Raw genomic sequence first — 13,480 nt, 5'->3', positions numbered from 1 at the left:
GAAAATAACGACCTGAAAACGCCAAAGTGTATTCAAGTCAGATGTGCTCAGCCGGAGACAACGCAAGATGGCCGCCGCCGGTTCCACTTGTAGCAGTCCAGGTTTTTATTTCCTGAACGCCTGTGCTCGAAAAGACGATCGGTCAGGCAGGTTGTCAATCGGCCGATTGCAACATTGAAGGAGTTGCAGGAACTTGTGGCACGAAGTGATGGCAATCGGCCATCTTCTTCACGTGGGAAAGAAATTCAAATTCACTTTATGTTTACTTACTCTCAATTATTTACGTTGAATAGGCGAAAGATTGCACTCATTTGGATTTTGTGAAGAATTTTGTTTGGTTCTGCGGGTCCGCCGGTTTCCTCCCACATTCCAAAAATGTGAGGCGAGCTGTTTGTTTGTCTTTGCGTACCCCGCGATTGTCCGGCGACCCGTTCAATGTGTGCGCCGCCTCCCGCCCGACGACGACCCCTACACGCCCGCTACCCTTGTGAGGAGAAGCGGCTCAAATAATCGATGGATTTTCTTTGGGTTGCCCGTAATTTGGGCGAAGAAAGTTTTTGTGTTGCCCATGACGACAAATTGGATCTTACTTGAAACAACGAACGGAGTAAAAGACACTCGCCTCGTTTTAATGGACCCCAAAAAATGATCTGGTGGTCCAGGTCTTGTTTTGACGCCTGCGTTCTGCAAACCGCTCGGTTGCAAAATGGCGAGTGTCAGATGCTGCAGAGCTTGCGACAAATTACGCAACATGTTCTTCGCGCGTGGCCCATCCGCGCTTTCTAAGATGTGCGCCTCGTGGTCTCACGTCACTCGGGTCTTATTAAGCGCCTGTTAAGCGCCGCGTGCGATTTCGCTATCAACGTCGCCGTCCAACGGCGCTTATTTGGCGGGGATGTCCCAAGGAGGCGTTTAAGCGAGTGAGATGGGGCGGCGGCACGTGTGCCCGTGCGTGTCGGCCGGCGTGATGAATGTGGCCTGTCAGGCGGGCGCAGTGGCGTCCGACTCACGCTTGGGGAGCCAAACCTTCCCGACGGTACGTGTCAAGCGTTGACGGAATACCCGCCGAGAGATCGGAGCTCAGCACTTGTTTCCGAGCATCAACGTCTTCGGAGCGCGATGGACATGTGACCCGACGTGTTGTTCTTGTGTGCGCTTTCAACACAGGGATGGGATTGGACGGGCTCGTCTTCCCGGGGAGGCGAGCGCGACCTCGAGCGGCCGCGGAAGGAATTCCACCGCAGCCCGAGCAAGCGTGGCCGTCGCTGGGCGGAGATGGCGACAGGCGCGTGGCTCGCCGGTCACCGGGTCAAGATCCGATTCCGCAACGGCACCGTGACGCGCGAGAGGCAGCGCAGGAGCCAAAAAGAATTCAAGTGCAGCCCAGTTGTGGTGGTGTTTCTCTTCCTCACATGCGGACAATGATTCCCCTCGGTTCTCACTCGGTTCTGACTGCGACCCGCATGAACTCGAAACTTGACGCACAAGTTTCATAGATTTCATGTCCATGCTCGCAACGCCTCAAATCAACTTTCCACATTGAAAAAATCCCTACCAGCTTCCTCACTAAAAAAAGTTTTTTTTCTTTTTTTGTTAAAACAATCCAAGATGGTGTTGTGTGCCGAAATGTCTTTTTGACTCTGACTTCAAAAATGTCTTGACTTTTTTCTAGTACATTTTGTCGTTTTTTTAAGTTTGACCCATAAAAGGATTTTTGCTAACATTGTCATCACAGAGGGCGTCTGATGTCAAGTCGACATCAAATTCATCATTTTGATTTTGAACAAAAAGAACTCATATTATGGTCTTATTATAATGATTATCCTTATTATCGTTAATACCCGATGAGAGCAGATTTGGTGTCAGCCGAAAAGAAATTCACCTGGAAAAGTTTCCTTGTACCTCTCATTAAAAAAAAAAAAATAGCAAGCATTTTTTGATCAATGTTATTATACCATACTGTAAAAAAAACGTCTTGCAAAAACAAATTGAAACCGAATCTTAAGAATGAAACCGTTTGTATCGACAGAAGTGTAGACGGACATCTGCACAGTGTCGACCTTTTTGCAGACGATAAAGAATGCAAGACTCAAATTTCCCCATCGTTCGATATGACTTTCCCATTTTGTGTTAGCATTAGCATGAAGCTAGCAGACTAAATGAAAGCACGTGGTTGTTTAAAATTCTCCCGATTTCACGTTCAGTTCGACGGTAAAATACACCCGCAAGTGTCAGGCAACAACTTGAGGACTGCTTGAATTTCGCCACAAGTCTCGTCCAATGAGTTGCGTGACGGTTAACCGCCATCATAACGAGCTCCAATCTCAACTTTCTGCTCGCAAGTCAAAAGAAAAACAGAAAAGCAGCAGCGCTCGGCTCGCATCTCCCCCAACTCCAAAGCGCTATGTGAAGGCAGCACGGGACCCGCTCGGCCCAGATGGTCATCAGCGCATCCCAAAGTGGCCCCGGGGCCGCCATCTTCATCTCAATCACACGTTTACTCGCACTCATTAGCATCGCTCATCTGAAATGCCGCAGCACTCAAGTGTCACACGTTTTCAGGAAACGACCGTCGTGTTTAATTTCCTGCACTCCTGAAGGCCACCAATGCAGCATGTTTAAAAAAAAAATCAATAAAAAGGTTTGGTGGCTGTTAAGAGTGTTGTCGCATGTTTGTGGCCTCGTTTCTTGCGTGCGACTGTGAAACGGTCGACTTTGTGCTCATATGGAACGGCGTCCATTATTTTTTCAAAAGAAAAAAAAAAAAAACGTTGATCCAGTTGTCGGCGGATTGTCACGTACTGTCCGTTCTTAATAAACAATGCCTGCTTGGAATGACTCGCGCTTGAACGCTCATTTCACAGTTGGGCGGTCGCATTATCGAAGACGGCTCGGTGGAAAATGTGTTTGTCCAAACTCCTCCCAACTGCGCAGTGAAGTTGCGGAGCGTTTCCGAGCCAAAGTGTCTCCCTGCAGGCTGGCCCCTCCGACTTCCCCGCCATTAATCACCGAACCTTTGGAGCCGCGCAAGCACGACTTCTAAGCCCAGTGGGCAGCATGACAGGATGCCTCGCCTCCTCCTTGACAAAAGCTGCAAGTCAGGGCTGGCCTCCCTCTGGATGGATGTTAGATTTGCAGCTCGGACGCCACAACAAACACGGCAGGCTCAGCCAATAAGCAAACCTTGTTTGCCTCCTGAGACAGCGGCCGTTTGATTTCTGCCATACTTTGGGATTACAAGTTGTATTATTCATTAAAAAACAAAAAAAAAAAAATTCTCTCAATATTTAAGACGCATGTGAAGCATTTAACACACTTTTTGTCAACAGAAGCGGTTCACAGTCTCAACATGTTTTATTTGGAATTCACGCCGGCGACAAAAGAGGAGAAAAAAAATTCCACATGGAGTCACAAAAGTAAACTGGCGCAGTTTGTCCGCGTTGTCAGAATCGGAGCGATTAAAGCAACATTTTCAATCGGAAGCTTTTCAACACTTGACCATGGAGAATTAGGGCCACACTAAAAGTAAAATCTAATTAAAAATTAATAAGCTTGTAAGATGGAGATAAAAAAAATATCCCATCAATAGACAATTTATGAAGTTTACGCAATCAAAGCAAGATGATGAGCTTTAGCATTTAGCTCACGTGACTTCAGAGGGTCTTGTTGACGGTCTTCTTTTGGTGTTTTGCCACGAGGCCAACATGGGCCAACAATTTTCTTGAAAAAAAACAATCAGAACATGATGATTTGATTCCCTCAAGTTGTCTGGTAAAGAGTGAGCATTCAATTTGAGCTGATGATTTTTTTTTTAAATCAGCGGCACCCACAATGACGATTGGCAACACATTTTTTTTTTTATGCAACTACGTGTTTTTCGCTGAAGATTTTTGCTTTGATTCTGAATCTGCCCTCGTTTTTCTCTTGCACATCTGATTTTTAAAATAATAAAAAAATCATATTTAGTGTTATTTATGAATGAAGGGTTAAGTTCCTGCGAGTACTCAAATGTACTCTGGTTGGGGTGAAATAAATCCTGCATCCCTTCTCAGTCCAACGTAATTGTCTGACATTGTAACCTGAGCAATGGTATCGTCTTCTTTAGTTTTGTGGAATTACGTGAAAGGAGAAGAATGTCCACCCTCGAGTTGGTCCGAAACGTGCGTAAAGCCTCGTTTCCACCAACGGTATCTGCTCTACTCTACTCAGCTCGACGCCACAAAAAAGTGCGCCGCCAGCGCCGCCACGAGCCGAGGTGGCCCTCCTCATCTCATGAGCGATTGGAGCCAGCGTGCACTGCACACATGGACAAAACCAACGGAACACATTTTGGAGCCCCGTGGACCCGTCCAGCTTCTTCTTCCTGGTCAGCTACAAACGTTTGCAGCTCCTCAATAGTCAATCGAATGACTTTGTCGTTGCCGTTTTCCCAGATCGGTGCTTTGCGCGGCGGCGGCACAACGACGACGATTGTCTCGGACCAATCCTCGACCTCCTAAATATTTCCGTCACATTTTCGAACCGAGCTACTTTTTTGGGATTCACAAAGGAGTCGCTCTCAAGTCAAGTGGAGCAGAGCCGAGTTGATCTTTGGTGAAAACAAAGCCTTAGCTTTTAGGTCAGGGCTCTTTCCACGCCAAATTCATCGGAGCTTGTCATTGTGCACATTTGTGCATTGGGACGTTATTGTTGTAAAACAAAAAAGGCTCCTCCGCAAAGTTGGCCGCATAGAAGTGTCCAAAATATTGTTGAGATGTTAAATAAAGATTCAGCGTCTCGAGTCCAACCCCGGTGCTTCCCGCTACTTTGGTCCAAATGCAGTCGCTGGCCCTCCTTTCACTGCCAAAAAGAAGGTGCGCTTGGGAACGCAAACGCTCGCATCTAAAGAATGAAAAAAAAGGCCTTTTTCATTTTTTTTTGCTGCTGACAGTTTCATGTGTGTGGCCTTGCGGTGAAAGAGTTGCCACGGAGGAATAGTGACAGCGACGAAGTGAGGGCGGTAATGAGGAAGCCCTCCTGACTGGAATGACTCGCCTCGCTCCAATTTCATGACCTGATCAGCGCTTGCCATTCCGACGATATTCGACACCAAGAGCACAACGTTTGCCAGCGCGTCGGGGGGCCGATAGACCCGTGCAAAATGATGCAGAACATGACAGCGACACCGCCTGAGTGCTCACCAATTGGGGGGGGGGCAACGAAGGGAGTGGACAAAGAAGTTCCCAGCTCTTCCAAATATGTCTGCTGGCTGCAGAGAGCGAAAATGGGGGTGGCCCGGGTGGGGGAGGTGCAAGGAAGACAGTGTTGCATTCCTGAGATTCTTGGATGCGTCGTCTGATTTATGACGCCGCTGCCGCTGGAGGTTTACCTCCGCCGCTTCCTGGTCACATTCTCCTGCAAGACGCAAACACAACAAGCGAGGCACACCTCCCCAAAAAAGGCCACAATGAAAAAGTGGAAGACAAAGTCAGAGATTTGTTCGTTTGAATATAATTGCTGAAAATGAGCAAAGACGGACGATTTTTAGAACTCAGTTGCAAAGATGGAGCAAACGTGAATCATTTTTCACCATTGGAGTTTTCCAGATTTTTGGGGGTGTGGCTAAAACGTGGCTTGTGACAAACGTTGACCCTGGCTTCAAGAATAGTGGTTTTCAAACTGGGGGGTGCGCCCCCTGGGAGGCCCCGGTGAGGCCATCATGAAGACTTTTTAGAATTTAATCATGATTCGTGCAGACCGAAGGCATGCTCAGCATTTCGGGATTGACGGAGTTTTGCCGCCGTTAGCGTCATCGTAATTAACCTTGAAAGCTCGTGAATCATTTAGTGAGAAAGACCAAAATATTTTGGCTTTAATTACTTTTAGGAACATAAAATGTAGTTTCAGCGTTTCAGTTTTTTTTTTTTTAAACAACTCACTCCTTTTTACCTTTTTTTTTACAAAAATCTTTGAGAAATTGGCAAAGACATTTGTGGCGTCACCGGCACACACATCAAATCGTGATGCCGACATTCGTGCGCTTTTCACTTGCAAAGGAAAAAAATGCAAAAAGAACAACTCCGAACTCCAAATGTTTTGTTCCAAGCAAACGTTTCCGTTCCTTCAAGCCACTCAATCGTTTCCCCATTATACGATTCTTGCCGATTGTCTCCTCGCTTGTTTCATTTGAGCATTTTACAAGACCATAACTACTCACAGCGTTGTCGGCGAATACTCGTAAAAGTTCTCTTTGCCACTCAAGCTTTAATGGTGATCTATTTGGACCCGGAGTGCAACAAGTGCGGCTGCGTGACGGAGATAACAACTTACACTCCACTAATCGTGCCTATAAATAGACATCGCTCATTACGTAAGAACGTCTGGAGAGATATTCTGCTTTCATGGACGTATGAACGCTATGTTGTCGTCTTTCAAAGTCTTCATCAGAGTTGAAGAGTTCAATAAATATATTTTTCAAAAAAAGTCCTGCATCCATTTGTTGTAATGATGACGAGCTCATAAAAGACCAAAAGGTGGCTGGCATCCGGAAAAAGCCGACAAGCGATTGAAGAGCAACATTTGGTCAAATGAGGCCCTTTCGGCTTTGCGTGTTCTTTCAGAGATTCTCCCAAAATGCGCTCACATGCACCTCACATGAGGGATTGAACATACAAACTAAATTTATTTCGCTGCAAAGAAGGAAACTTGACACACAAAGAGGGCAAGAAGAATGAGATGAGATTTATTCTTTTTTTTTTAAACCTCGGTTGGCCCACCGGCAACCGTCGGTAGTTCAGCTTGGCCTACCTCGGCAGCGAGTCCTTGTCGCGTCTCAATTCCATCTGTCACCTTGGCGACTTTTTTTATTTGTCTGCTCCATCGCGCGAAACAAAGTCGAAGGTATCGCTCAGCTCCGTGGATGATAACTCAAGTGATGCCACTCATCAATCGGGCAAATTTGACTTCCTCCATTTTCGACAGCGGTCAACGTCATATTTTGGTGTCGTGTTGATGACATTCCAAGCGCCCACCGGCGACACTTAAAGGTAAAGTTGCTCATCAAAGAAGCGCCGAGCTTCTTTTTTCTTTCCACGTTTCCATCTGAGGAAGTCGCTCGCTTTAATGAACGAACTTGCGACCGCAACAATCATCCGGCTAAATGTCAAACGCTGACCGATATCGATCGCTCCGGAATCGCTCAACAGTCAATGGCTTCATCACACAACGCACACAACGCAACGCACGTTCGGGCAAAATGCGGCTCACGTTTGGAGACATCAAGCACATGACAAGTCCGGCTCGTCGTCGTTCAGACGCTCATGTGAAACTTGAGCGTCTTTGGTGATGGCGGGCAAAATGTGGACGACACGAAACAAAACAAAAGGGGAAATTTTGATGAAAATGGAAAAGACGAAAACGGGAAGAATCAAAATGCTCAATGAGCAAAGTCCAAAAAAGGAAAGGTCATCGTAACAAAGTCACGCCGATTAACTGGACTCACGACAGCAAGACAAAGCGGCAACCGAGCCGAAGCGCCCAACTAAATACGAGCCAAACGAAGAGAAAACGGGTCAAGACACGAGCGACGCGATTTGTGGGCTGACGACAACGGCTGCAAACCGACGCGTAAGACGAGACGTCGACGTGGAACAAAAAGACGAAACGTGTCCCGACAACAAAAACAGCAATTGTTTTCAATTTGTTCATTTGTCATCCCAAAAAAAGGGTTGTAAACATTTCTGGTGAGCAAAAAAAACCCAAAACAAAACAAACAAATGTAGACAACATTCACATTGCAGCGGACGACGCCCAATTGCAATTTGTCGTCGTTCACGTTATAAAAAAACAAAAACACGGTCGTCATGTGACATGCCCACGTACAAAGCAAAAAAAAAAACAAACACGTGGACGGCCGGAAATATGTTTTCTCAGAATTGCCTTTCAGATTTACGCTCAACTTCTTTATTTCGTTACGTCACAGACTTTTGTGGAATATTCTGGAGACTTTTATGGTGTTTTGCTCGCCACTTATGAAAGTTCTGCTCAAAACATAAACGTGAGTTCACATTTGAAGAGAGATTTCTTCGCAAAGATGCCAATAAATAAAAATGAACTTCAAGGGAAATTATGGTGAAATGAAATGCATTTGCATGGGAACAATTACTGCGGCCTGCGGAAGCAGAACAAATATAGTTTAACAATGATTTGCGAGGAGCCAATATCAAAATGAAAAAAGAAGAGAAATTCACAAAAACACGGCGTTTTTTTTTTTTTTAACCTGCACAAGTAATGCAAGAAAGATGCTCAATAAAGTCCAATTTGAAGTTAAAGGCCGCAGCTAATTAATCGTCTCATATGAAGTTTGCGCACCCAGCGGAGCACTGATGTGCGCAGCGAGCGCGCAGCAAAACAAACAAACGCTCTCCTCCGCTTTCCCCGCGGCGAGAAACAACACGCGCCGCCATGATGAACATTTCCTCCCGTTTCATGTTGAACCCCGCTCATTTCCCGCAAGCAGGCGGCGGCTCGGGGCGAACGTGACGGATGACCGCTTGTCATCTGGTTCGGGACCGCGCCGACTCCGGGCGAGCCTCATCAAGATGCGCAACACTCGGCGGCTGCGTTGAACGTTAGGTCGGCCGTCTCCGTTCGACAAGTTTACGCGGCGCCGTGCATTCCCGTTGGAGAGGATCCGAATGGCCGGAGCTGGGCACTTGACCCTTTTTTTGCCGGTCGACCCCCAACCTGCGGCAACGACCGAGGTCCCGTTCCGGCCTCCAGTCATAAAAAGTGTCGGCCCCCAACCATGTTGTTCAACTCGCCCCCCCCCAAAATGACGCCGCCACGGGAGAGTGGCCAACAGCGGACGTTGATTTAAAAATGATCAGCTGGCTCATTTAAGAGACCTGATGATGTGCTTATTTTGGTGTTTCGTCAAACCGAAGTGGGAGAACCGTTTGACTTTCCTCGAGTATGCCGGGATTCGGAAGGATCCAAATGACCAAACGCTCCATCCAAACACCTCAATCGGAATTAAAGACTGAATCCAAACAAAATCTCATTCGGGTGGGATATTCCTTTTAGCCGATCCGAACCAGCGCCGTCTAAACAGTTCAATGGGAAAAATCGTCCGCTCTGCGCACGCTCCGTAAAAGATTCTTTCCGAAGTGTCTTGCGTTCGGACGCTGACGACGTTTTGGGGGCTTGAATGTGCAAACCATTGAAAGAACCGTCAACACAACCCATCGATGACTGGGGAAAATGAAAAAAAAAAAGCACCAACCCAGCCACGGAGGACCTGCTCGACTCTCTCGCGATGGAAATTCTTTTGAGGCGGGAATGGAAATGAGCCCGCGGCAGTCGTGTTGTCGCTTGCGGGCGTGCCATCGTGTGTGGTCTGCGCACGGACGTGACCATTACTCACAAATGTCAATATTAGAAAAGCTCCATCAATCAAAGGCGTCTCCAGCCGTCAATGGCACGCTTGACGATCCGCGGCACGGCGTCTGACCGTTTCTCTCAATTTGCGCTTCTTTGATTCCTCGCCGTCTCCGCGACACCTTCCGGCTTTGCGCTGACGACGGCTCGCGGGCTTTTCATTGCGCACAGATCGCTTGCGCGCTTCCGTTCCGTTCTGCGGCTGATGCTGTTCTGTCGACACGGGCGGGTCAAGAGCCGACACAAAATGAGGTCTGACCTTTGCGCGAGCCGGCCGAGGGTCAACTCAATCCGAGCTCGACGTGGCAACTCGAAGCGCTTGTCGACGCTCATCCGAGCAGAAAGGCCGAATCCATTCGGAGCAGACGACATCGGTTCCTCGCGACGTTGCCGCCCAAATGCAAACGCGGCTCCAGTCGCGACCCGGACGGACCAGGAAGGGCCGAGCGAGCATTTTCCTCATTCGCTTTGCAGGTGAGCTGGAGCCTAAGCGAGTCGACTTTTGGGGAGGGGGCGGGGTTGCACCCTGGATTGGATGCCAACCAATCGCAGGGCACAATTGGTCAAAAGCCTCGGAAGCTCCCATGCATGCTTTTGCAATAAGAGACGCGGAACATGGAAGCGCCACATGGGAGGCCGCGGCAGGGATTGGAACCTGCAACCTCAGAAATGGGACGGGCTAATCACTGTGCCACCGCATAAGTATGATTTTTTTTTTTTTTGAAGTGGAGCTGTTTGTGAGAATTCACGGCTTCTGTTGTTGCTCAACGTGTGTTTCGGCGGCAGGCAAGCTGTTCTGTGGCAAGATTCTCCGCTTAAATGTAACATGTGGAAAGGTGCACTTGAAATATGCTCATGGCACAGATGGCGCTTGTGAGCAAACAGCGATTGCTGTTTTTTTTTTTTGTCCTACAAGATAAAAAGGTGACTTCCTTTCCTTCATTGGAATGCGTCCCGCCCCCTCGGCGCTTGACGCTCTTGCCTTCCATTCTCACAATTGTTTGCATAAGAGAGAATAGAGATTGCTTACACCTGTTTTTTCTCCCCTCTCCTCCCCGTTTTCAGCCCATCCTGGCACCCCCCCCCTTACCCCCCCTCCTCTTCTCTCCACCCTCTGCTGAAAGCCATTACAGAAATACAATTTCTAATACCTCCGCACAGGCCTTCGATCGACTGCAAACAAATTTATATTCAGGCGGTAAACAGAGCGCTGCAGAGATTTATTTATGGAGTGCGCAGGAGAGAAACAAGCGAGCGCGTGAACCCTGAGTCACCTCGGCGCTGACGTGAAGATGGATCGGCGCCCCATGCAAATGCATCTCTTGCACTCAGTCATTCAGCACATCTCGGCCTGCAGAATGCCATTAAGTCCCACAGCTGAGGCCATATTTCCCGGCGCGCGGAATACACTTAGCAAGGTGCTCATGACCAAGGGGAGCATTTTGGAATTGCTCAGCACCTGAAGGCCCGGCCATCCAAGAAATGTTATTGAAAGAAACGTGTCGACATGTTTTATGATGAGCCGTTAGCATTTTTGTTGTTGTTGTTGTTGTTTTTAACGGCTGACTTTTAGACACAATACTGTCGGTTACAAACGGCTCTCTATTAAAAAAAAAGAAATCATCTCAATTCATCCATACTTTACTTTGATTTGAATAATACGGCAAAATGTGTTTTACACCGTCGGTCACACTGACATTTTTTTTTTCCCGTTTTTTGGTTATTTTTTAAATAGAAGCTCAGGAACTTCAAATTTTGGGGCTCAGGGGGGGGGGATTTAAGATTGCACACTTTAAATTCACTTGTAAATCAAATGTTCACATTTCCTCTCGTGTTCATTTTATTATGAAACGGCAGTGTTTTAAATTCACATTTTGCTGGACATGATTTGACTTTAAAATAATAAAGATGTTCTGCAGCTTGATTACTAAAAAGATCATATTATTATTTTTCAACAAACGTTTATCTTGTGGAAATAAACGGCAGAATGTATAGTTTGTTCAATTTATCTCCCTGAAATGATCATAAAATATTAATTATAATAATAACAACACAAATAAATTCCCGCCTTTTTTTCACCACAGGCGTTTCCTCCCAAAATGTGCCAGACTCGCTCTCAGCATTTGTCGGCAAGTTTGACCTTTGGCCTTGTTTACAAAAGTCAGCCTACCTGTCACCCGAAGACCCGCCTCTTTTCACACATGAGCCAATCACAGTGCACAACATTCATTCGGGCATTATGGCCAACAACAATACCGCTACTACGACTAATAATAAAACGAAATATGAGTCACATATTCACTAATTAACTAGTTAATTGCTGTCTCCAATTTTATGGACAACCATGCCTCGCATTAAAAACTATTTTTTTTAACATTTTTTTTAAACAAAGCGCTTCAACAGTCCTTGCTTTCCTATACGTATTCCACGAACATTTTTTGAAATTACACCGACTACTGTGAGCCATTGGAAAAAAATTCACTTGGCTGAGGAATAAAGTAGAGAAGGGAACAGAGACGCAGTCTTTGATCTAAAAGTCTAAAATCTTGACGCAAAAGTTTACGTTCAATTTCTCATGAAGCTCTTGTATTGGAACTCGTTCAAACTCATTTTTATTTGTTAGCTTTCAACTAGGGCTGGGCGATATGACCTCAAATCAATATCGCAATAAATTGGGCGATTTTACCTCGATAATAAAATAAATGCAGGAAATGCATATTAACTGCTTTTTTTTTTTTTATTGACCAACTGGTACACATTACTTTCAATGAAAAATAGAAGTACAAAAATCATTTGAATAAACATTCGAAATAGCTTGCTTTGCATGACTTGAACAATGTCACAAAGAACAGGAGAAAAAGGGAACCTCTCACAAAATCTTTTTATGCAAATATATTGTGCCGAGATGCTGTCATGCCATTTGCAAAGGCCTAGATTTGCGTAAAGGTATCTTGTAAACAATAAAAATAATGCCACGTGCAAAGGCGCTAGTCGCCTGTAAACAAAATGAAAAAAATGTCAATGGAACGCCAATGCCAAATAAACGCGTGCGCTTCATCAGGAAAATGTGCCGTCTCGAGTACTCGGGTGCGGTCGCCACTTGTCGTCTATGCACATTCGGGCTCAAACAGGGATCCATGTTGCGACTCGACCACAAGTCGGATGTGGATGCCAAATGCTTGACATGTCTAAGCTCCCGTTGTTGTCCTTATCGGGAAGTGCTGTTTGCGGCAAATATTTTCGTACCTCTTGTCGGCTGCGTTCATGAGGCGTTTCAATCTTGCGCGTTCCACTGTAGCTTGAGGCGCTCCATCTTTAGCTCTGTGCTAGGCTCTCGCGTCCACCTCTGAGACGTTCTCTCGGATGGTGTCGCCTCCGTTATGGGCTGTTGTCACTTGTCCAACCTTGCTCCTCACTTTGAACTTTCAGCCCAGCACGGTTGTGTTGTGGGTGGTGAAAAAGAAAAGGTTGGACGCGCTGTTTCTGTTGCTTACGACGCACTTTGTAGTTCGTGTTCTTTTGCTCAAACATCGTCTTTATGGAACCCAAAACATTTCCAAACGACAGATGTCCAATTTCTTTTCGGGACAAGCGCGACAGGAACAATTTCAACTAACGTTACTTCGTCTGCAGCCGTGTCAGCCGCTTCAGGATTTGAACCGCCAGATACGAACGCGTCTTCTCTTTACATTCTTCTACAGCGCATGAGTCACGTGACTACTTGCGCCGGAGCCGTCTTAAAGAGGCGTGAGCATCGCCGCAGACAGAAAAGACTTTTCGTTTTCTTTTTTTTTTTTAGGCACCGAATTTACCGACATGGGCAAAATGATGTCGGTCATTCTAATACATTTCGGTAACGGTAAATTTTCCGTTTATCGCCCAGCCCTACTTTCAACTCAGCTGACTCGACATTGCTTTCGTTTTTTTTTTTTTTTACTGTTTTTAAGCTATTCATTTGTTGCTTTAACAGTCTTTTGTTTTTACAAGTCTGACTTTTACTTTATCTCCAGCACTTAGCAGGCAGCTGTTTTTTTTTTGTTTGTTTTTTTTAGGGCTCCACAAA

General features: G+C 46.3%; 1 long non-coding RNA gene across 1 annotated transcript in view; it reads left to right on the top strand.

The window, feature by feature from the left end:
- Positions 1-2,007, top strand: part of LOC148339309 (uncharacterized) — a 45,615-nt gene extending 43,608 nt beyond the window's left edge. The window contains exon 5 of the long non-coding RNA XR_015842512.1: positions 1,168-2,007. This is a non-coding gene — a long non-coding RNA (uncharacterized LOC148339309). The remainder of the gene's footprint in view (positions 1-1,167) is intronic.
- The last annotated feature ends 11,473 nt before the right edge of the window (positions 2,008-13,480 follow it).

This window comes from Idiotropiscis lumnitzeri, chromosome 3, assembly GCF_059441095.1.
Source record: "Idiotropiscis lumnitzeri isolate Australia: NSW breed Sydney's pygmy pipehorse chromosome 3, RoL_Ilum_1.0, whole genome shotgun sequence".
NCBI lineage: Eukaryota > Metazoa > Chordata > Actinopteri > Syngnathiformes > Syngnathidae > Idiotropiscis > Idiotropiscis lumnitzeri.
Note: the sequence above shows the minus strand (reverse complement) of the source record. Positions and strands in the feature narration are given on the sequence as shown.